Raw genomic sequence first — 24,111 nt, forward strand, 5'->3', positions numbered from 1 at the left:
CCAATTTTCCACATGACGTTTCTGGAAAAAATGACATGGACATTGGGTCTTTTGTGATGTTGCGAGGGACCCCCCCCCCCCCCTCCACCCCCCTAATTACTACTGCGGAACTCTACCTACTCATAAATTTACTAAACTCACACGTCAGACAGAAAGGAATAAGACCTGTCCATCACAAGGCCCCAGGCGCCCGCCCATACCTATATGAAGATCCACCATTGTGTGAGCGTTGATTTACACCATCACTTATGAGATAATTCAAGTTTGATGCAGGAAATAAGGCCTCAACACAGACGATTGTCTTTTCTGTTTATATTAAAACTTCCACAAAGATTACAAAATTTTTACATCTGAACCATTTTAGGAAGAGTTATTACATTGTATATTATATATGGAAACCCCCATTAAAAATCATGAATCACAGACTGGGAAGGAGGGAGAAAAATACAGAACAGGGCAGCCCTTCTACCTCACTATTCTTTGCATCCACAGATCTGCACAGAGTAGTTATGGGTCACGAATGAGCCAGCTCTTTTAGGTGAACGACAGGAATAGACCCTAGCCCTGCGACTAATAGACCCTAGCCCGAGTCTGGTCCCCCCATTATTTCCTACGGGAACGGAATACAAACACTGTTTTTCCACTTGTTTTAATTGTATTGAAACACAATTTACAGTTAAGTGTGATTAAGGAGACACCAAATATGTACAGTCAGAGGTCTGCAAGCGTATATGATGTTTGTACAGGCAGTTATACTCTTTAGGCACAGTCTGGTCTGTTGAGTCTGGTGCGCCGGCCACCGCCGGTCCGGGGGAGTCTGGTGCGCTGGCCACCACCCAGTTGGGGGAATCTGGTGCGCAGGCCATAGTCTGGTCTGGGGCCGGTGTCAGCCATAGTCTGGTCCTGGCACCAAATGTGGGTGTTAACCATTTACCTGCCACCAGCAAAGCTTCTGTGGTGTAAGGGTGCCGCCCAGGGCCGTATTTAGCGTTGATGCTCCCCTAGGCACTATCAGTACTTATGCCCCTATTGGAGCCGTCAAGCTAATGCCCATAACCCCTAGCATGTTACTAGAAAAGATCATCAAAGGGCTCAGAATCAGTTTCTCCAATGATCCACTGTAAGCATTAGAATCAAACACTGCTTAAGGCGGCGTTCACACGATGCCTTTGCCTGTGTTTTGAAATGCATTGGGCAAAATGCTTTATCACGTGTAAATTCATTTTCTTAGTAGTAGCATGTATGTGACATTGTTATTCATCACTATTGAAAGGGTTGTCACATGTAGCAAGTATGACAATCGGCTATGTCCGTCAGCCACATAGAGATTAACGGCACAGCCCGCACATGCTCAATTGGGGGGAACAACGGACCACTCTTCTCATGATCCGTAGGGGTCCCATCACTGAGACCCTACTGATCAGCAAGTTGGGTCCTATCCGAAACCTCTTTAATGTTAAAAGACAAAACACATGTTATATAACACATGCGTTTGATGTGTTTTGCCCAGTGCATTTGGATTGCTAACTCATCATCAGAATGCAGTTTCTGGCTGTGTTCACACTCTGCACTTGAATTACATTTACAAAGACAATTCAAGCACAGTGCAGAGAGTTTCTCCAGATCACATGTGTATTTACAGTGAAACGTGTTTAGGAATGTGCATTGTGTACATACGATCAGGAGACTCTTTCCCCAAAGCGCATGACTTGTGTTCCTAAACATAATTCAAGTTGTTAGGGATTTTTATGCAGGGCCCCAACAGCCCTCTTGACTTTTGTAAGGTGAGTCCTAATTAACCCTTAGAGGGAGGATGAGATAGCTGCCGGCAGCGAGCTGACAGAGTAAAATGAAAAACACAGTCGGTCTTCCAATGCACTCACATCAAACTGTTTATTTCAAACAGATACAGCTATATTTTAACACATGAAGATCAGCATTTGGGATGTTGATAAGATACCTAGATCCTATTGGCCATTATGCTTTTGTACCAGCACATTCTGAGAAATATGACTAGGCCTTGTTTACAGCCATGCTTATCTACACAATGGCTCCTAGAAGCTTCTTCATAACCAAAATAAATAACAAGAATACAGAGGCCCGAAGGACGGTAAGAAATGCCAAGGATATTGTGAAAAGTCAAACAACAGTTTAAATGAGAAAAATAGCTGAATTAAAACATTTAACCCTATAGCTTCTAAGAGGGAAGCATACCCCCCCCCCAAGGTGGCCGCTGTATCTAAGATGGCGGACAGTAGTCAAGATGGCGTCCGAAACCAGTGCGACCTCCTTAACAATTCCCCCCTTGTTTGAGACTGCAGACCTACAACCTCTTAAAGCGACCTCCTCAAGCTCCAGGTACATACAGGTAGGCTAAGCCCGTACCTGCTGGACTTGTTAACTCTTCACCAGATCCCCCAGAGGCCAGTCACTAAAAGGGCTAAAGGTCTGCACACTCAAATCACATCACTGAGTTCCCATAGTTCACAGGTTTATTATCAGGCTGGTTCTCCAAATGGGAATCATTCTCCATTCCGAGCACTTCTCCTCTGGTGGTTCTTACTGCCCGGACGGCCATCTGGGACATGGTGGACTTGATGAGGGGGACCACACAACACGTAATAAGTGACAAGAGCAAAATCACAATCCCCAATGTCACCCCCACTTAAAGGAAACCCTTCCAATCCCCCAACCACAAAGTGAAGGGTAAAGTGTCCACCCCAGAGTTTCTCTTGAGTTCCCTGGACAGTCCTTCAATCTTTTCACGAGCATGGGTAATGGATCCATAGGGGACGATGTCATCTGGGATGTATATGCGACAAGCCACTCCCACCATCTTACAGACTCCTCCCTTCTCAGCAAGGGTCATGTCCAAAGCCATGCGGTTCTGGGAAGTATCTCGGATATAATTCACAAATCTCTGTTGATTACAATAAAAACAGTTACCCAACCAACATCTTTGCTCATAGCTCTCTGGGGAATAATGATATGTCATGGGGAATAATGATCTGGGGAAGACCTGCCCATATCTGATTGTGGGCCTTGTACTCATCTGGGACCCCCCTTGGTGCTCCCACTGTATCTATATAAACGTTGTCATCTAGGGGCTTCTCTCTCAGACCTCCAGAATCCTTTGGGATTCTCTACCCTTTCTTATGTGTCTGATCAACCTTATCCCTGGGGATCACGAGGAAGGAATGCACAAGTTTTATCACCGTACACTCACCTTCCCGGCCTCTAGGCCTGACCTGACTCTCCTATCCCCACAAATCCTGTACACATCAGACACTGCTAATACAGGGTTACCTGTGCTGTCAATGTTAAAGAAGGTCATTGTCTTGTTGCACCAACCGTAGGTAAAGTCTCCTACCCTGGGGGCATCCTGGTCACCCCTATAGATATAGTGATAGTCATGGTTGGGGTGTCCCTGAGCTTACAGTCAGTCAGAAGAGACCGGCTAGCAAGAAGAATAAGTAAGCATGGAAGCGTGCTGACTTCCCTCTATCTTCACAGATGTGGCACTGGTCAGCAGGACTTGGAAAGGACCATCGTAGCGAGGCTCCAGACTCTCTCTCTGGTGTGTCTTCACCACCACGTAGTCTCCAGGCTTCAGGTTATGCGTCCTGAGGTCTCTGTCTGGATCTGAAAAAGGAATCAGAAACACTTTTGTGGAGCTTTTCCAAGGCCTGGCTCAACTGTGGCATGTTCCACCTGGTTTACTGCAATCATCTCTAGGGTCTATGGGAAGTAGGGGCCTTGTCTGGATGCACAGCCAAAAAGTACTTCAAAGGGGGGCAATCCCATCTTTCTGTTAAGGGTGTGGTCCTAACTGAATGGTGGGCAGCAGGAAAGCACTCGCTCCATGGTTTCCCTTTTACTTCCATGGCCTCCCGGATCTCTAACTTAAGAGTGCTGTTTATTCTTTCAATCCCACCACTAACTTGGGGATGCTGAGGGGTGTTCAGGGCCTGTTCTACACCCAGGAGGGACAAGGTTTCAGGTCTTTACCTGTCCAGTGAAGTGGGTTCTGCGACCGGACTCTATGGTCTCTGGAAGTCCAAACCTGCAGAAAAATCTCACTCACCAACTTCTTGGCTGCAGCTCTGGCAGTAGCCTTGGTCATGGGAGAAGCTTCTGGCCACCCTGGAAAGAGATCAATGCACACAAGCACATACTCCTACGTACCACTTTTTGGTAGCTGGATAAAATCCATCTGCAGTCTCTGGAAGGGATACAGCGGCTTGGGTGTCACCTTCTGTGGGGTCTTTTCCACCTTACCCGGGTTGTGGCGGGCACAGATTATACAGGCTTTCACTACTCTAGTGACAGGGGTAGTAATGCCGGGGCAAACCACTGGTGGTTTATGAGCACTAGCATGGCCATTTGGAATATGTGTGTGTGTCCGTGGGCTACTTGACTTACTGTCGGGTGCAGGGCTCTGGGCAGGCGTACCCTCTCTCCCAGCATCCAGGTCTCATCGGCATCTGGGCTCCAGCTTTCCTCCACTCTTCCTTCACTTCTGATGACACTCGGGCCACCAGGGACTGGAACACCTGTGGATCAAACTTTTAGCTCAGAACTCACCGCTGAGACTTCAGGACAGTCTCCAGGCTCCATCTGTGCAGCTGCCTTCGCCATCCCGTCAGCCACATACTTGCCCTTGGCTTGTGGAGTTACCAAATTGTGTGTGCTTTTACTTTTATTATCCCCACCTCTTGTGGAAGTAAGAGAGCATCCATGAGCTCTTTAACCAGCGTGCCATGCTTAAAGGGGGTCCCTGCAGAGGTGAGGAAATCTCTAGCCTTCCATAAGGGTTCATAGTCGTGTTTAGACCCCAGAACTATACCTTGAGTATAGATGTTTGCCCTTTTACCTTCCACCAGCTGTAGCGCTTCCCTGAGTGCCATCACTTCACCTCCTGCGCTGACCTGTGTGGAGAGAGTGGTTCTTCTTGTACTACCTCATGTGCGCCACTGACCACTGTATATCCAGTGTAGAACCGTCTGTCTTCTCCTGCAGACCTGGAGCCATCTATGAGAAAAAAACTCAACATCTGCGTTAATCACCCTCCTCCCCCCCCCCTCTCTGAATCCTGGAAGACTGGCGATAGAATGAAGGATTCAGAGCTGTGCACCTTATCAGTGTATCCTGGGGCATCAGGAGTGCACACTGGAGTCTGAGCTTTCTGGCCTTTGCTCAGATGCTTGGGCTGTACTTGGGTGAGGACACTGTGCAAGGTATGTGGGGTTTGCACTGTAACTGAGTGATCTGGGATCAACTCACTGGCCTTGCTGAGCAGATTGCTGGCTGCAGCTACTGACACATGAGGGGCTCCCCTCACGACTGAGTCTAACCGGGCCTAATAGTGGGCCACTGGGGAGGCCACCACGTTCCTGGGCTAGGACACCTGTGGCCTAGATACTCCGTGCAAAATAAAATAAAAGGTCTGGTTCAGTGGCATGTGCCTAGGGCCGGGGCAGACAGGATTTGCCAGCTTAGGGCTATGGAATGCATCAATTGCCTCCTGACTAAGGGCAAATGGGGAAGAGGCAATTCAGTCAGAAAGGGGCAGCATTGGGCTGGGGCAGCAGACCTTATCCCAGGCTGCAGGAGCTGGCCAGTCCTAGAATCATGTAAAGAGGCTTAGGGCCTCAGGGCAGGGGCACATTCTGGACTGCCAGCTTTCTTTCCTCTGTCAGGTATCTGCCTGTGGCTGAGAAGCAGTGGCCTAGGAAGACCACCTTCTCCTGGCAGTACTGGAGTTTGTCTCTGGGAACTTTGCAACCCTTCTGGAACAGAAAACACATAAGGTCAATAAATGCATCCTGGCAAACAAAAACAGTAGGTCCTCCGCATACTGAAAGGAGAACATCCAGTAAGGGGCTAGTCTGCCAGTCTAGTCCCTGTAGGGCCGTGGGGTATTGGCTGGGTGAGTTTTACCCCCCTTGTGGGAGTCTACATCAGGTATACTGGAATACTGAACTGGTAAAGGCAAATAGGTACTGGCAATCTTCATGTAGGGGCACAGAGAGGAAAACATTTGCCAAATCAATAACAGTGAATAATATGTCACTCTCAGGGACTGCTGCCAGTTTGGGCTAGGGACCACTGGGCTTCAGTGCACTCATTGGCAGCTTGGAGGTCATGGACCATGCTACATGTATCCGGCTGTTCTTTCTGAGTCTTTTCTTGACCGGAAATGGGCTAAAATCATCATCGGACTAGCAGGGGAGAGTTCTACAATGCAAGGCGATAACTCGCCTGTTCTCGCTGACATCCTTGTCCATAACCACCCCCCTTGTCTTGCCCTGTGGGGGCCGTCTCCGCCACTCACTACAGTAATGTCTCCTCCCCGCAACGCCCACTTGGGTTGGTCGGTTGAGACTTCCGGAGATGTTGTCAATCTCACTTTGGCGTGGTCTGTGAAACATCCTCTATTCCCTCTGAACGTCAATGTCAGAGTCCCTCCACCACATCTCCAGCCCAGTGTTCTGCGCTACCTATAAAGTTCTGGCCAGACTCCAACGTCTCAATAAAATCCAGGTACACTTAAGATGGTTTTTAATCAAAAAGGAACAAAAGTCAGTTATAGGCTCTGTAATACAGTTGGGGGGCTTGTTCTTGCTTAGTCTGTTCATGGGGTACACAGGAGGACACCACATCACACCGTACTCCTGCTCCACAACCAAACAAATTCCCTCAAGTCCTTCCTAGATTGTCAGGGAGAAGTCCAAACGCAGCGATCTACCCCTCCCAAATGTAAATGTTCTCACTAGCCTGTAAACCACGAGATAACAGAACACAGATTCCAAGCAACTCAATATGGAGAAATTCAGTTTTCCGTGAACATCAAGGTCACATAAGACAGACACAGCATTCAGGCAAGGCCTTAGACTTACATGTCAGTCCTTTACAAAACAAAACGCAGCTCCAACAGCCCCCACCCTTTTGTTAACCCCTTCAATGCCAAAAAGCAGGTACCGGAGACATTGTAACACTTTTTCATAGCAATTTTTCTCTAATTGTCGGGATCAATAAATTTTAATAATACTCAAACAACCTCCCACACTCCAAGACCCCTAGCAGACGCCCCAAGCATGGTCAGCTGTTATCCTACAAAGCCCCACAACATGGCCGCCACTGAAAAATAAACTGACTTAAGATGGCCGCCACTGAAGGATGGCAGGGCGTGTCATCTTCTCTAACCACCAGATACAGGGGTGGAGTCTGGGTTACAGGGGCCATTTTTCTCTCCAAGGAAAATATAATAAAATCTCTTTTTTCTCAAATTCTTTCCACATCAAAAACTTTGAAATGTCCCTTATCGCCTGTCTCTTTCTTCAATGGGCACTCTGAAGGATTCCTGTCACTCTGTCCTGGTCCGTCCGTCAAAGTCAGAGGCTATAAGTGTCTGTTTTGCAAATCTGATCAAGTTTTCCCACTTGTACATTCATCAGATCATCTGACACATCCCAAAACCTTCAAACCTTCAATACTTTTTACTTCAAACCCAAAACTACCAGCCCTTATGTCCGATCATGTCAACTTGCACTTTTCCATCAGTTCTACTTATCTCAACAACCTTCTGTCTACTTACATCATGCCAATCTTCTGTCTACCTACATCTTTTTGTCTGCAATGCACTTGGCTCAATTCCAATTCACAACTGATCATAAATGCCTACTACTGCAACACAACCAAACTTGTCCCCACAGACACAGCGAATGCCAACACCTCGATTTACTGACCCCAAAGAAACTAGATACCAGACATCCACAGAGGACTCTACACCAAGTCAACTCTGACCTGTCACTACTCTTTCACCGACTACACCAAGTCCACTCTCTTACCGACTCTTTACTAAGTCACTACTAGTTCTTACAGTCCCACGAGGCTGTTCAGACTCCCAAAAAAAAGAAAGCTAAACACACACTTGATCAGAGCGGGTCTCCGCTGCACGTGCACAAATTGAGCTCTATACCTCTATGGGTAACCCTATTGGCACCAGTCAAACAGTACTAGACACTATGATAATCACAACAGAATATCTCCCACTCTCCCACTCTAGCATTGCAGACATCTAAGGGTTACTCCTTCCCGTCTCACTGCTTCAGATAACACCACAGACTGTCTGACCATCCGTCACTGTCCAGTCTCTGTTCAGTCTCTGTCCATCACCTTACAAAGTGGTTCTTTGCCAAAAACTCTGAGCTTAGGTTACAGTGAACAACAGTGGCAAATACATAACACAGAGACAGTCTTACCCGGTCCGTCCAACCAGTGAACCAGAAGTGACATATCAAGGTAGACAAGAAAAAATTAATATCTTACCCTGAGAGCTCTCTGGTCAGTTCTGTTCACCAAGCCGGCGGGGACACTTCACGGAGGCTGCCTCGGTGTTGTTGTTGTTTACTTCTAAGCCCAACCAGGGACACGCCAAATATTGTTAGGGATTTTTATGCAGGGCCCCAACAGCCCTCTTGACTTTTGTAAGGTGAGTCCTAATTAACCCTTAGAGGGAGGATGAGATAGCTGCCGGCAGCGAGCTGACAGAGTAAAATGAAAAACACAGTCGGTCTTCCAATGCACTCACATCAAACTGTTTATTTCAAACAGATACAGCTATATTTTAACACATGAAGATCAGCATTTGGGATGTTGATAAGATACCTAGATCCTATTGGCCATTATGCTTTTGTACCAGCACATTCTGAGAAATATGACTAGGCCTTGTTTACAGCCATGCTTATCTACACAATGGCTCCTAGAAGCTTCTTCATAACCAAAATAAATAACAAGAATACAGAGGCCCGAAGGACGGTAAGAAATGCCAAGGATATTGTGAAAAGTCAAACAACAGTTTAAATGAGAAAAATAGCTGAATTAAAACATTTAACCCTATAGCTTCTAAGAGGGAAGCATACCCCCCCCCCCCAAGGTGGCCGCTGTATCTAAGATGGCGGACAGTAGTCAAGATGGCGTCCGAAACCAGTGCGACCTCCTTAACAAAGTGCAGCGTGTGAATGAATCGTCAGGAATCTAGGTGTACCTTAACCCTAAGCCAACTACGCCTAGTCCTTCTAACCCTAAGCTACTGACCAAGGGGTTACCCGAGCTGAGGGAGTGGGGGTTGTCAAAACAAGAAAGCAGTTGTACTTTCCCCCTCTGGTTCTCCGGTGCAGCACTGTGCCCCCCCTCCCCCAATCACCTGCAATCTGTATGTATACAGAGGCGCAGCAGTTACATCACAACCAGTGAGGCAACCGCTGCAGATCCTTGCTGTGGTCAATGTAACAGGCCGCAGGCAGAGGCTGCACAGGGAGTGCTGTGGTGGTGACATCACTGCTGTATCTCTGTATACATACAGACCGGATGGTGATGGTGGGGCAGCCGCTACAGGTCCACGCTGTTTTCTGTGTAACACTTATACAGGCTGCAGGCAGAGGCTGCACAGGGGTCGCTGTGGTGGTGACATCACTGCTGTATCTCTGTGTACATACAGACCGGAGGGTGATGGTGATGCAGCCGCTACAGGTCCACGCTGTTTTCTGTGTAACACTTACACAGGCTGCAGGCAGAGGCTGCACAGGGGTCGCTGTGGTGGTGACATCACTGCTGTATCTCTGTGTACATACAGACCGGAGGGTGATGGTGATGCAGCCGTTGCAGGTCCACGCTGTTTTCTGTGTAACACTTACACAGGCTGCAGGCAGAGGCTGCACAGGGTTCGCTGTGGTGGTGACATCACTGCTGTATCTCTGTGTACATACAGACCGGAGGGTGATGGTGATGCAGCCGCTGCAGGTCCTCGCTGTGATCAGTGTAACACTTACACAGGCTGCAGGCAATGGCTGCACAGGGGTCGCTGTGGTGGTGACATCACTGCTGTATCTCTGTGTACATACAGACCGGATGGTGATGGTGGGGCAGCCGCTACAGGTCCACTCTGTTTTCTGTGTAACACTTACACAGGCTGCAGGCAAAGGCTGCACAGGGGTCGCTGTGGTGGTGACATCACTGCTGTATCTCTGTGTACATAAGGACCGGAGGGTGATGGTGATGCAGCCGCTGCAGGTCCTCGCTGTGATCAGTGTAACACTTACACAGGCTGCAGGCAATGGCTGCACAGGGGTCGCTGTGGTGGTGACATCACTGCTGTATCTCTATGTACATACAGACCGGAGGGTGATGGTGGGGCAGCCGTTGCAGGTCCACGCTGTTTTCTGTGTAACACTTACACAGGCTGCAGGCAGAGGCTGCACAGGGGTCGCTGTGGTGGTGACATCACTGCTGTATCTCTGTGTACATACAGACCGGAGGGGGATGGTGGGGCAGCCGTTGCAGGTCCTCGCTGTGATCAGTGTAACACTTACACAGGCTGCAGGCAGAGGCTGCACAGGGGTCGCTGTGGTCAGACTCGGACTGGCCCGCCGGAGCACCGGTGAATCCTCCGGTGGGCCCCTGATACCTCTGCTATGGCAGGGCCCTCCATCCCCATCTGGGGGCCCTGCCAGCCGGGTCACACTGGCCCATAGTGGGCCTCCGATACCTCCGCTACGGCAGGGGCCTCCATCCCGATCGGAGACCCCTGCCAGTGAGTGACAGCAAAGCTACTCGATGCGGCCGTAAGCGGCCACATCAAGTACTATATCTAATAATAGTACGTGCGACACGGCCGTTTTTTTGCCGGCACGCGTCGCACTGTGTCCCTTGATTCGCGGCAGCGTGATGATGCACTCACGCTGCCGCGCGGCTTCTTCTTGACAGTTCCGTTGGCGCAGGGTCCAGGAGAAGAGACACCGAGGACGCAGGAGCGCTGCTAAAGGTGAGTGCATTTTATTATTTTTAACTAGCAGACTATATTTATTATAGGGGGGCACAGTAGTAGGGGACCCCATTGAAGTAATAAATATAATTAATGGCCACTAGAAGTTATATACAGTATAATAAGGAGGCACCATATGTTATAAGGGGGAGGGCATTGCACCTATATACAGGAAAGGAGTAGTAATGTGTTGTGTCCATACATACAGGGTAGGAGTAGTAGTGCTGTGATGTGCCTATATATACAGGATAGGAGTAGTAGTACTGTGATGTGCCTATATATACAGGATAGGAGTAGTAGTACTGTGCTGTGCCCATATACACAGGATAGGAGTAGTAGTACTGTGATGTGCCTATATATACAGGATAGGAGTAGTAGTGCTGTGCCCATATACACAGGATAGGAGTAGTAGTACTGTGCTGTGTCCATATATACAGGGTAGGAGTAGTAGTACTGGGACCATATATACAGGATAGGAGTAGTAGTACTGTGCTGTGTCCATATAAACAGGATAGGAGTGGTAGTACTGTGATAATATATACCGAATAGGAGTAGTAGTACTGTGCTGTGTCCGTATATACAGGGTAGGAGTAGTAGTACTGGGCCCATATATACAGGATAGGAGTAGTAGTACTGTGCTGTGTCCATATAAACAGGATAGGAGTGGTAGTACTGTGATAATATATACAGGATAGGAGTAGTAGTACTGCACTGTGTCTACATATACAGGATAGGAGTAGTAGTACTGTGCTGTGTCCATATATTCAGGGTAGGAGTGGTAGTACTGGGTCCATATATACAGGATAGGAGTAGTAGTACTGTGCAGTGTCCATATAAACAGGATAGGAGTGGTAGTACTGTGTCCATATATACAGGATAGGAGTAGTAGTACTGTGCAGTGTCCATATATACAGGGTAGGAGTAGTAGTACTGTGCTGTGTCCATATAAACAGGATAGGAGTGGTAGTACTGTGATAATATAGACAGGATAGGAGTAGTAGTACTGTACTATACCAATATATACAGGATAGGAGTAGTAGTACTGTGCTGTGTCCATATATACAGGATAGGAGTAGTAGTACTGTACTGTGTCTACATATACAGGAAAGGAGTAGTAGTACTGTGATGTGCCCATATATACAGGATAGGAGTAGTAGTACTGTGCTGTGCCCATATATACAGGATAGGAGTAGTAGTACTGCACTGTGTCTACATATACAGGATAGGAGTAGTAGTACTGTGCTGTGTCCATATATTCAGGGTAGGAGTGGTAGTACTGGGCCCATATATACAGGATAGGAGTAGTAGTACTGTGCAGTGTCCATATAAACAGGATAGGAGTGGTAGTACTGTGTCCATATATACAGGATAGGAGTAGTAGTACTGTGCAGTGTCCATATATACAGGGTAGGAGTAGTAGTACTGTGCTGTGTCCATATAAACAGGATAGGAGTGGTAGTACTGTGATAATATATACAGGATAGGAGTAGTAGTACTGTACTATACCAATATATACAGGATAGGAGTAGTAGTACTGTGCTGTGTCCATAAATACAGGATAGGAGTAGTAGTACTGTACTGTGTCTACATATACAGGATAGGAGTAGTAGTACTGTGATGTGCCCATATATACAGGATAGGAGTAGTAGTACTGTGCTGTGCCCATATATACAGGATAGGAGTAGTAGTGCTGTTCCCATATATACAGGATAGGAGTAGTAGTACTGTGCTGTGCCCATATATACAGGATAGGAGTAGTAGTACTGTGATGTGCCCATATACACAGGATAGGATCATTAGTACTGTGCTGTGTCCATATATACAGGATAGGAGTAGTAGTACTGTACTGTGCCCATGTATTCAAGATATGACTAGTAGTACTCTGCTGTTCCCATATATACAGGATAGGAGTAGTAGTACTGTGCTGTGCCCATATATACAGGATAGGAGTAGTAGTACTGTGATGTGCCCATATACACAGGATAGGATCATTAGTACTGTGCTGTGTCCATATATACAGGATAGGAGTAGTAGTACTGTACTGTGCCCATGTATTCAAGATATGACTAGTAGTACTCTGCTGTTCCCATATATACAGGATAGGAGTAGTAGTACTGTGCTGTTCCCATATATACAGGATAGGAGTAGTAGTACTGTGCTGTGTCCATATATACAGGATAGGAGTAGTAGTACTGTGCTGCCCCTATACATACAGGATAGGAGTAGTAGTACTGTGCTGTACCAATATATACAGGATAGGAGTAGTAGTACTGTGCTGTGTCCATTGGAAATGATATATTATGTAATTAAAGGGAATGATGTCCAATTTAATTTATTAGGTTTATCATATTATTTACTCAGGGGTGTGTATTGTAATACACTAAGGAGCTCAATGTAATATTTCATTTATGGAAAGTGCACAGTATGTTTCTTGTTATGGGCATATATTTGGTATTGGTGGGGGGGGGGGGCACAGTGCGGTCAGTTGTGTTGTGAGTGGTAAATATTATTTAGGAGTGGGACATTGTTATCCAGGTGACATTATGCTGTAGTGACGGTGATATTTTTAGTTGCACAGTGTGGAGATGTGCCTCACAGAGATGAAGAAAATTCTCAAGTGATAAGAAAAAAAAAGGGAGAAGTCATCCTGCATCTTGAGGTACTGAATCCACTTTTGAGTCTGATAACTGTAATTACTGACTAACTATCTAGACTATTCCTATAATGTCAGTGCCTTGTCTTCTTATGTGCTGCAGAAAACATACAAAGGAGTGGAAGTGTTATAGTTAACTCCTGCAAAATAACGAATATTTCTAGGCAGCGGTATGGTGGGCCCCCAGAATCAATTTCTCTGGTGGGCCCCAGGCACCCCAGTCAGACCCTGGCTGTGGTGGTGACATCACTGCTGTATCTCTGTGTACATACAGACCGGAGGGTGATGGTGGGGCAGCCGTTGCAGGTCCACGCTGTTTTCTGTGTAACACTTACACAGGCTGCAGGCAGAGGCTGCACAGGGGTCGCTGTGGTGGTGACATCACTGCTGTATCTCTGTGTACATACAGACCGGAGGGTGATGGTGATGCAGCCGCTGCAGGTCCTCGCTGTGATCAGTGTAACACTTACACAGGCTGCAGGCAGAGGCTGCACAGGGGTCGCTGTGGTGGTGACATCACTGCTGTATCTCTGTGTACATACAGACCGGAGGGTGATGGTGATGCAGCCGCTGCAGGTCCTCGCTGTGATCAGTGTAACACTTACACAGGCTGCAGGCAGAGGCTGCACAGGGGTCGCTGTGGTGGTGACATCACTGCTGTATCTCTGTGTACATACAGACCGGAGGGTGATGGTGATGCAGCCGCTGCAGGTCCTCGCTGTGATCAGTGTAACACTTACACAGGCTGCAGGCAGAGGCTGCACAGGGGTCGCTGTGGTGGTGACATCACTGCTGTATCTCTGTGTACATACAGACCGGAGGGTGATGGTGATGCAGCCTCTGCAGGTCCTCGCTGTGATCAGTGTAACACTTACACAGGCTGCAGGCAAAGGCTGTACAGGGGGCGCTGTGGTTTGAACTTTTAGTTTTTTTTTGCTTTTTTTAATAAATTTTTTTTACACTTTTTTTTAGACACTCTAGGGTACATTAACTCTAGATGGTCTGATCATTCCAACCATATACTGCACTACTGTATTGCAGTATAAGGCACAGTATACATTACAATGAAACTACAGAAACCAGACAGCCTTGGGTCTGACTTTGGTGAAGTATGGGATCCAAGGTGGTGGCGCCCATGTGCCGCTGTTTTTTTAAATGCTGCCGGCAGCTTTGCTGGCATTGGAAGTGTTAATAGCCGTGACGGTCACAAAAAAAAATGCTCCCATAGCCTAGTGGATAGAGGCTCTGTCTCTCTATGGCAGGTGGAGTGTGGATGTTGAAGGTTCAAACCCTGGGAAGGGCAAAAAATTATTTAATTGAATTAAATAGAGTCTGGGGAATCTCTCAAAAGGATTCCTTGCCCGATGTCTGCTCTGGGGAAGCCCTGGGAGATGTAGACACCATATATGGAAACATGATGATATTACCCTGATGATGTCATCCCTGCTCTGCCTGTAACCCCACACTTCTCTCAAAAGGTTTCCCTGCCTGATGTATCCCCCCTGCACACGGATACTAGGAATCTGTGGAAGTCACTCAGCACCACACGTAACAGAAACCTGGTAATGAACCGTTCTGACTTTAAAAAGTATCATATAAGTACCGTGATTTTGTTGCATCGTGCAACCCTAGTGTGTGCCCACTGGCAGCATGCATAGATGTGGCAATGGCCGTCTGCTGGAAAGCTTCGGGGCAAAGAAGAACCTGGAGCCATGAAAGAGGAAAAAATTAGTATTACGTTTTTTATTTTTAAGTTCTATTGGCCGTGGCACAGGTCTGAGCGTTCCACGGCCTGGTGGTTGAGGACCACTGCTTTAGACCATACCTACTGCAGGTAATAAAGTTACTGCTGCTCCATCAGCATCTGCTTCCGACCGACAAATCCCCCACAAACACCCCCCCCCCCCCATCAAATGAAAACAAAATTTAAAAAAAATCCTCCCACCCCACGGGGCCAACCTAGGCACCATGTGCCTGGGCATAAATCCCTAGTGCCACCACCTTGGATGTGAATGTTGCTCCCCATGAGGTCTGTATGAGACTCCAGGACCTGCCATTTGCCAGGATTTATAACACTGTGTTGGAGGCACTCTGTTCTAGATCCATAGAAAATTCTCCATATACTACAATACTACTATATTACCGTGTATGGGAGGAGTGATCAGACCCTCTAGGGTTAAATTACTTTTGGGGGGGGGGGGGTTTAAAAGTAGTCAAAAAGAAAAAATGTTATCACCCCTTTTCCCTAGAAATCACATAAAAACAAACAAATAAAATCATAAACATATTAGGTATCTTCATGTCTTCATGTCCCAAAAGTCCTGATATATCAAAATATATAAAATAGCTCCCAAATGTCTAAAACGCCACTTTTTCACCATTTTGCAACACGTAACAAACTGAATAAAGAGTGGTCGTCCATCATCATGTCCCGCAAAAAATAACACCTTACACAGATCCAGACGCGGAAGTTTGAAAAAAATCTGTTTATTTTGAAAACGAGGGTGAAAAATGGATATGCAAAAAAAACTAAAATGGCCTGGTCCTTAAAGGATTATTGCATTTAGTAAGACTACTATAATTGTCTAAATTGTCAATTTAAAGGGAACTTGTCATCAGGAGCCCCTTTTCTGGATTCCCTGTAGAGCAGGGTTCCCCAAACTATGGCTCGCGGGCCACATGCCGCCCGCAGACCGTTTCGATCCGGACCCCGACACTTGGCACGCCAGCGCCGGGCCCTCGCAGCCTGCAACAGTCGAGCAGGAGCCTCCGTCCGTCCGGACAGGAAGCTCCTGCCCGTCACTGTATAGTGCTCGGTGCGGCCGGAAACGGCCGCTCGAGCACTATTACTGGAGCGATATGGCCGGAATACAACCCCGGCGCACATCGCTCCATGAACTAGGCTGCACCCCTTCCTGCCCGGACGCGGCAAGAAGATAGAAGGCTTAGGTGAGTACAGGGTTTTTATTTTTTTATTAAAAAGGGCAGTAAAAAGATTGTGGCGACTGGGGGCCAATAGTTAGTTATGAGGGGCAGAATAAGAAATAATTAATTATAATGGGCAGCATAGGAAATAATTAATTATGAGGGGCAGAATAGGAAATAATTAATTATAATGGGCAGCATAGGAAATAATTAATTATAAGGGGCAGCATAGGAAATAATTAATTATAAGGGACAGCTTAGTAAATAATTAATTATAAGGGGCAGCATAGGAAATAATTAATTATAAGGGACAGCTTAGTAAATAATTAATTATAAGGGGCAGCATAGGAAATAATTAATTATAAGGGGCAGCTTAGTAAATAATTAATTATGAGGGGCAGCATAGGAAATAATTAATTATGAGGGGCAGCATAGGAAATAATTAATTATGAGGGGCAGCATAGGAAATAATTAATTATGAGGGACAGCATAGGAAATAATTAATGGTGGGGGCAGCATAGGAAATAATTAATGGTGCGGGTATAGGAAATAATTAATTATGAGGGGCAGTTTAGGGGAGGCATATTCAATAATTAATGGAGAGAGGTCCCAGTATATTAATTAATTGGGCCAATATATAAAATAGTTCACAAGGGGGTGCAGTACCGGTATATTAAATAATTAATTGAGGGGGGGTGCCAGTGTATTATGGATGCGGTCACATGTACTGCTATTTATTTTTAGACTTTAGTCCGGCCCTCCAACGGTCTGAGGGGGACAGTGAACGGCCCCCTACGTAAAAAGTTTGGGGACCCCTGCTGTAGAGAATAGTGTGCACATTGCCGAAGTGTTTTTATAATAAAACTATGTTTTTCCAATAAAAAGAAAGTTAGATGAAAGATTACCTTTCTCTCTGCAGAGCGGTGTCCTGTGCCCCATGGCAATGGCCAGTGAGAAACGGTTTCACCCTTTATAAAAACTCCCATATCCCTCTTATTTGAAATAGATGCATGACAGGTTCCTTTTAAGCACAGAAAACTGAGACTGTAATGATTTTCTTCTATAAATAGACATCTATTAACACTATATACACGCCTAGGAGATATTTAATTTTTTTTTTTTAATTTCATACTCCTCCTCACCTAAAAAAACTCTTCAAAATTGGATAAAAGTTGGGATTCTTCAGTTGCCATCATCCTTTTTGTTTACTCTTTTTATCGACTGCCTAAGGCTACATTCACACTACAGTATGGGGGACGTATATGCGGCCGATATACGTCCCTCATACACTTCTATGGGCTTGCGGCGCCCTACGGGAGTGGTACGGTGCAGCACACGTGTGGCACTGTACCGCTCCGTAGCCCGGGAAAAGATAGGACATGTCCTATCTTTTCCCGTATTACGGCGCCGCGGCCACACATCGCTATGGAGAGGAGCGGGGGTGAGCTGCGCTCACCTCCTCCTCCTCTCTCCGCGCTGCCGTGTGCCCGCCGTGCTACAGTGCGGCGGGCTCACGGCAGTGGGAATGTAGCCTAACACAGTATAAAGAATCTTTTAGCTCCTCAAAAATGGTGGAATATTATTATACTTTTGGAAAAATGTTAGTTCAGCCTCTGTCTACAGGTTTTTCTTACATTTTACTATTTTAGCAAAAAAAAATAGGAAATGGTGATATTTTATTATTTTTAAAAATGTTCTTTATTTTTTTTCAATTCCAGTAGGGTGCATATTGATTGCTGATACAAAATCCCATACCCTTTTTCTAGTTCCATAGCTGCTGATTTCATTAACGTGTTAAACTGTCCTGCATGGAGACTTCTCCATACACGGCAGATGGGAAGGAACAAGGCCATGTATAACAGCCGGTCTCCTGCTGTCGCTCCTGCAGTGACTTGTCGAACAGTGGCATACTTTTCCGTCCAGCTTCTCCCACCGCCTCCCGAACAGAGATTCCTCCAGTCGTGGGTGTTATCCTAAATATATATATTCTATTGTACCTCTGGGGACCCCCCCAGAAGAAAAAAGACAGACTATAACCACATATAAATTTTTGAAAAAATTTAAAAACTTTATTATTGTCACTACATTAAGAATGTTTAAAACATGCGGGTGATGAAAATGCAAGCAAAAAGGGAGTCATCTCCGGACACAAAGTGGAGGATAGTAAACAATATAGAAGGGGATAAGACTCACATGCTAAATTGGTGGGGCACTCTGTTATTTATACACCAATATGGCCTCATGCCATAAACATTATACATAAAGGTATTCAATACAGATGTGACCCATCACACCGTCTGGTCTTACCTAGATATTAGAAGTCTAGCTCCACTGTCTGGGATGGCACCGTGTTTCGGCTCGGAATGAGGCTTCATCTGGGGGTGAGCTGAGCTCCCTCCATACACAGCGGCTGACACCCGCATGTTACCGCCGCGGTCGGTGCCTTACCTTTACATGGGCGCCACCACCAAGATGGTTGTTATGGCAGCCTACAGTCTCATTGAGAACTGTAGGCTTGCCATGTGCAATGATCTCTAATAGCCAGCAGATGGCAGGCTATTAGAAATCATTAGTAATGTTGCTATATACTGCAATATAGTAGTATTGCAGTATATGGTATTAGCAATCGGACCCTGCAGGGTTAAATTACCCTTGAGGGTCTGAAAAAATGATTAAAAAAAAATTAAAAACAATTAAAAAAACAGTAAAAAAAGTGAAAGTTTAAATCCCAATACACGGCATGGAATAATAAATAACCTCACTATGAATTGCAATTTGTTATGCAGGAAACAAGGCTAAACACAACTCTTTACATGGAAAAATTAAAAAAGTTATTCTCCATCATAGTATATGTCCTCATCCACACAATTCTGCATAATGCTGCACCTCCCTACCTCTCTTCTCTCATCTCGGTCTATTGCCCTACCCATGCTGTTCGATTTGCCAGCGATTATTTGATTAATCTTTACCTTCATTCGAACCTCTCATGCATGTCTTCAGGATTTCTGCCGAGTTGCACCAATTCTCTGGACCTTTATACAAGCTCTTTTACCTCTTGTGTCACCCTCTTCATCCTCATAGACTGTAAGCTCTTGTGAGCAGGGCCCTCACTACTATTGTTCCATATGAATGTTTGCACTCTGTAATGTAATATTATATATGTATTTGTCCCCTATGATTTATAAAGCGCTACGGAATTTGATGGTGCTATATAAATAAAGATTATTATTATTGTTATTATGTCCACAACATTTTTCTCCTAAGGCAAGCTACATTTTACATAATTCCTAATGTAACTAATTGTAACTAATTACATATTAGCCTATATTTTAGTTACCCATTTGAATATTAATCATGCTATTCCAAGAATACCCCTTTAAACAAATGTCATCCACATGCAGTAAAACCCACAGTACAGTGACTGGTACCAGAGGTGTTAAACCTGCAGTGTGCACCAAGGGACTGCTTTGTGTCCTCTTGTCCAGTAGATGGCACCAGTAGGCACAAGGTGAGGGGCTGTGACTGGTAAAGGAAGAGGAGGGGATTGCATGCTAAGAGTGGCTTAACCAGAACAACTACTAGTCCCATCAGTTAGCGTGTGAAATTTCCTTTCTAGAATTCCCTGTTCTATGTGAAATCTCATTAGTTTACCTATAAAAAGAATCCTAATAGCAAAGGCTTACTGTGTGCCCTGGTGAAAGTAATTTAATCGGTAAGGTTCAGTGAAAACTTAGTTGACTCATACTTGGCTTCTCTCCTACAATATATCTGGGATAGTTGGCAGGAGGGAGAAAGTGTTACTTCCCACATTCCCATTCAGAGTGCTATTAAGCCACCTTCCCAAGTTCATCAGGGGCAATAGTTTGAGTGGAAAGAAAGATTGATCTGAGGAGAATTAATAGTTTTCAGGAAGAGATTCTTCACCTGTGACCAGAAAGAGAATGAGATACTTTCTCAATATGCTAAAAGTTTATGAATGAAGTTTATGAATGGTTTCCAAAAAAAAATTAAACTGTTGCCGTTTCCTTCTCAAACAAAGTCTAAGCACCTTAAGCTGGATCCCTACTTAACCGTGCACCAAGAATTGAAGAAAGCCATCCTGCTAGTGAGGGGAGGAAATGAAAAAATAAACCAATGGCACATTGCAGATTGAGGTGACATTTGTCCAAAAAGGAACAGTGGAGATAATGATGAATTCCCTCTAGGAAGTGCTTAGGGATCTTAAAGAGAACCTGTGAGGGCTATTTGGTATACTAAACTAAAAATAATAATAATTCCTTTATTTGTATAGCACACACAGATTACGCAGCGCTACACAGGGCTTGCCAAATCTGTCCCTGTCTCCAATGGGGCTCACAATCTAATCAACCTGCCAAAATGTTTTGGAGTACGGCAGGAAACCTACAAAAACAAAGAGAGAACATACAAACTTTTTGCAGATGTTGACCTGAATGGGACTTGAACCCAGGACCCCAGCTACCCACATATTCCTATGAAACATTGGTTTGATATCCTAAATCTCCATGTATTAATTTGGTATGCAATACTTACCTTGGTCCGGAGATCTCAACACCTGCACCGTCATTTAGTGAAGCTGCATGTAGCCAGTGTACCACTCTGGCTTCATTAAAGAAGACCTGTCATCAGAATTTTACCAACCTGACTAACAATGCCTACTGATAAAGGGTTACAAGTCCTCCCCATATCACCTAAAATTAGCTGCCAGTGGGGCACTGTATCTTAATTACAGCCATTTTTCTGATATGCAAATTAGCTTTCCTGACTTATGTTTGCTGGCTGTGACTCTTTTCCTCTTTCAGGCTGGGAGTGAACCACGCCCCATTATTTTGACTGACAGCTCTGTGTCTTTAAATCACTGCTCTGCTTCCTTTTACTTAGGGACTGCCTACTAATATTCAACTCCAGACATATAAATCTCTATTTACTCATAATTTTGCATGAACATAATATACTCATAATATTGTGTGAACATTTTGAGTTTCCAGGCCTAATGTCCCCCCCAAATTCTTTTTTAGGTTCACCTTGTACTATGCCCGGAAAGTTGTGATTTCCTGGAAGGATGAGGATCCCCCCCCCCCCCTTAACAGTGCCATTCTTCACTACTGTTTGTTATATGTTAACAGGAAGTGCCCCCAGAAATTTGAGCACATCTGTTCCAAAAGTTGTGTGAATCCCCATGACGCTTTATAAATCTCTCTGGTCAACGTTTATTTTTACAACTAAGGAGAATTAGCGTATTGCTATGTGTGTCTGAGTGTCTAGCGTCAAGGTTAATTCGTGTTTTAGCAAGTGGACTGGCTACAATATTTTCATTTCTTTCCTGAAGCTTGTACTGTATACCACATGTTACTTATGGGCATGGGCAGACTGGGAATTTAAATTGGCTCTGGAAAAAAGTGTAAAAGTGGGCCCATTCTATTGGTGGAGTCATAACAAGTAGGTGTGGTCAGATAATGTGGGTGGAGTTGGCACAGACAAATTGTTGGTAGATGGCCTTAATGCAAAACAAGAACATCTTAAGTGAGTCTAATGTGCAAAGAATGTGACCTGTAGATCAGTAAATGCTGCAGACACACAAGCTGATAAGATTTAAATACCTTTACTCTGTGCCATACATACATACAATGCAAAGAATTACTGCCTACTATGTACAGGATTAATGCTACCATAACAAATTTAGAAGATACAACTTAATCCTGCCTTCTATATACTTATTAAAACTACTACAATACCTCCTCACATATACAAAATATATTCTTGTAAATAGAGGACAGTATTATGGTACAGTACTCTACTAATACTGCTCCCTATGTACAGGAAAATAACTACTATAATAGTGCCCCATATGTACAAGAATATAACTACTATATTACTGTCCCCTATGTACAGGAAAATATCTACTATAATTCTGCCCCCTAGGTACAAGAATATAACTACTATAATACTACCCCCTATGTCCAAGAATTGATAAAATTTACTCACACAAGGAACAATGAGATTATGATCCCTAGATATAATCACATAGAGACAGGTTAGCACAGCAATGACCAATCACTTCAGAGTGAGGCTAACCCCACCCATGTAAGCTCCCCTGGAGCGTGGACACCTTGTATTATTAGAACAGCCATAATTTTGTGATACACAATGAGAAGGGAGGTAGCCTTGTGCTGCCTTTGGACTCCAGGAAAAAAAAAATTTGTGAGTAAATTTTATCATTCCTGATCGTCCTTCAGGCAGCACAAGGAACAATGAGACTTACCAAAGCAATGCTTATGATGAAGGGTGGGACAAGCACGCCAACTGCAACACTCTTTTGCCAAACTTAGACGCCTCTGCCACTAGTGAGTCAAGCCTGTAGTGACGAATAAATGTAGAGGCGTTTGACCAAGTTGCAGCCTTGCAAATGTCATCCAGAGGAATCAGCCCATGAGGTCGCTGTTGACCTAGTAGAATGGGCCCTGATCTTTAAAGGAGATGGTAAATCCGCTAGAAGATAACACTTTTCAATAGCAGCTCTAATCGACCTTGCTAGTGTAGCTTTGCTGGGTTTCTGCCCTTTGTTGGGGCCCCTTAGCTGTAAAAAGAGAGCTTCAGAGTTACGGAAGGAGCTTGTTCTTTGGATATATATCAGAATTGCTCTTCTGACGCCCAATAGATGTCCTTTCTTTTGCTCCTCATTTGGGGATCTGGAAACAGGACTGGTAAACAGATTTCTTGTGTAATATTTTTGAAAGATGGCAATTTGGGTAGAAATCCTGGCATGGTTCTAAGGATAAGGCATTCTCCTAAGTCCCTTAGGTATGGATCCCTGTGGGAAAAGGCTTGTAGCTCACTGACACGCCTTGCAGAAGAGATGGCTACTAAAAAAGAGGGATTTTACTTACAACCACTTGAGTGGAGCTTTGTCCAAAGGCTCGAATGGTGGACCTACGAGTTGTTCTAGGACCATAGGTAAATCCCAGGAAGGAGCTGGAGGATGAGGATTTGGATCCAGTCTTGAAAGAGCGTTGAAGAAGTTTTTAACCAAGGGATTACCAGAGAAGATACTCTGCAATTGCGCATTTATCGCATTGAATTGAACCTTAAGAGTGTTAATCTTGAGGTCTTTCTGATATCTTTCTTGTAGGAACTGAAGTATTGAGTTTAGGGAGCCTGGAGTTGATGTGTTCTGATGACACCATGACTTGAACAGAGACCAAACTCTATTGTAGACCTTCACTGTAGTTGGTCTTCTTTATAACAGGAGAGTATTTATAACTTCTCTTGAGAGACCTAAATTCTCCAGGCCGCTAGCTGGAGTACTTCTGGATTCGGGTGAAAACGATTTCCCTGAGAGAGTAAGCTGTGGGATACCGGAAGCTTGATAGGATCTTCTTTCAAAAGCAACCACGCGAGTGAGAACCAGGCCCTGCGTGGGCGAAAGGGAAGAATGGCTATAGCTTCTGCCCTGTCTTCCCTGATCTTCATTAGAACCTTCGGAATGAGGGCTACTGGGGGTAACACATATACACTCACCGACCACTTTATTAGGTACACCATGCTAGTAACGGGTTGGACCCCCTTTTGCCTTCAGAACTGCCTCAATTCTTCGTGGCATAGATTCAACAAGGTGCTGGAAGCATTCCTCAGAGATTTTGGTCCATATAGACATGATGGCATCACACAGTTGCCGCAGATTTGTCGGCTG

General features: G+C 45.1%; 1 long non-coding RNA gene across 1 annotated transcript; it reads right to left on the minus strand.

The window, feature by feature from the left end:
- Window positions 1-633: 633 nt before the first annotated feature.
- On the minus strand, window positions 634-9,003 carry LOC140118533 (uncharacterized). The gene is made up of 2 exons (XR_011853210.1): window positions 4,874-9,003; window positions 634-4,553 (listed from the first exon to the last, which is right to left on the minus strand). It is a non-coding gene; the product is annotated as an uncharacterized lncRNA (long non-coding RNA).
- Window positions 9,004-24,111: the final 15,108 nt, after the last annotated feature.

The sequence above is a fragment of the Engystomops pustulosus genome, chromosome 2 (genome assembly GCF_040894005.1).
Source record: "Engystomops pustulosus chromosome 2, aEngPut4.maternal, whole genome shotgun sequence".
Classification (NCBI taxonomy): domain Eukaryota; kingdom Metazoa; phylum Chordata; class Amphibia; order Anura; family Leptodactylidae; genus Engystomops; species Engystomops pustulosus.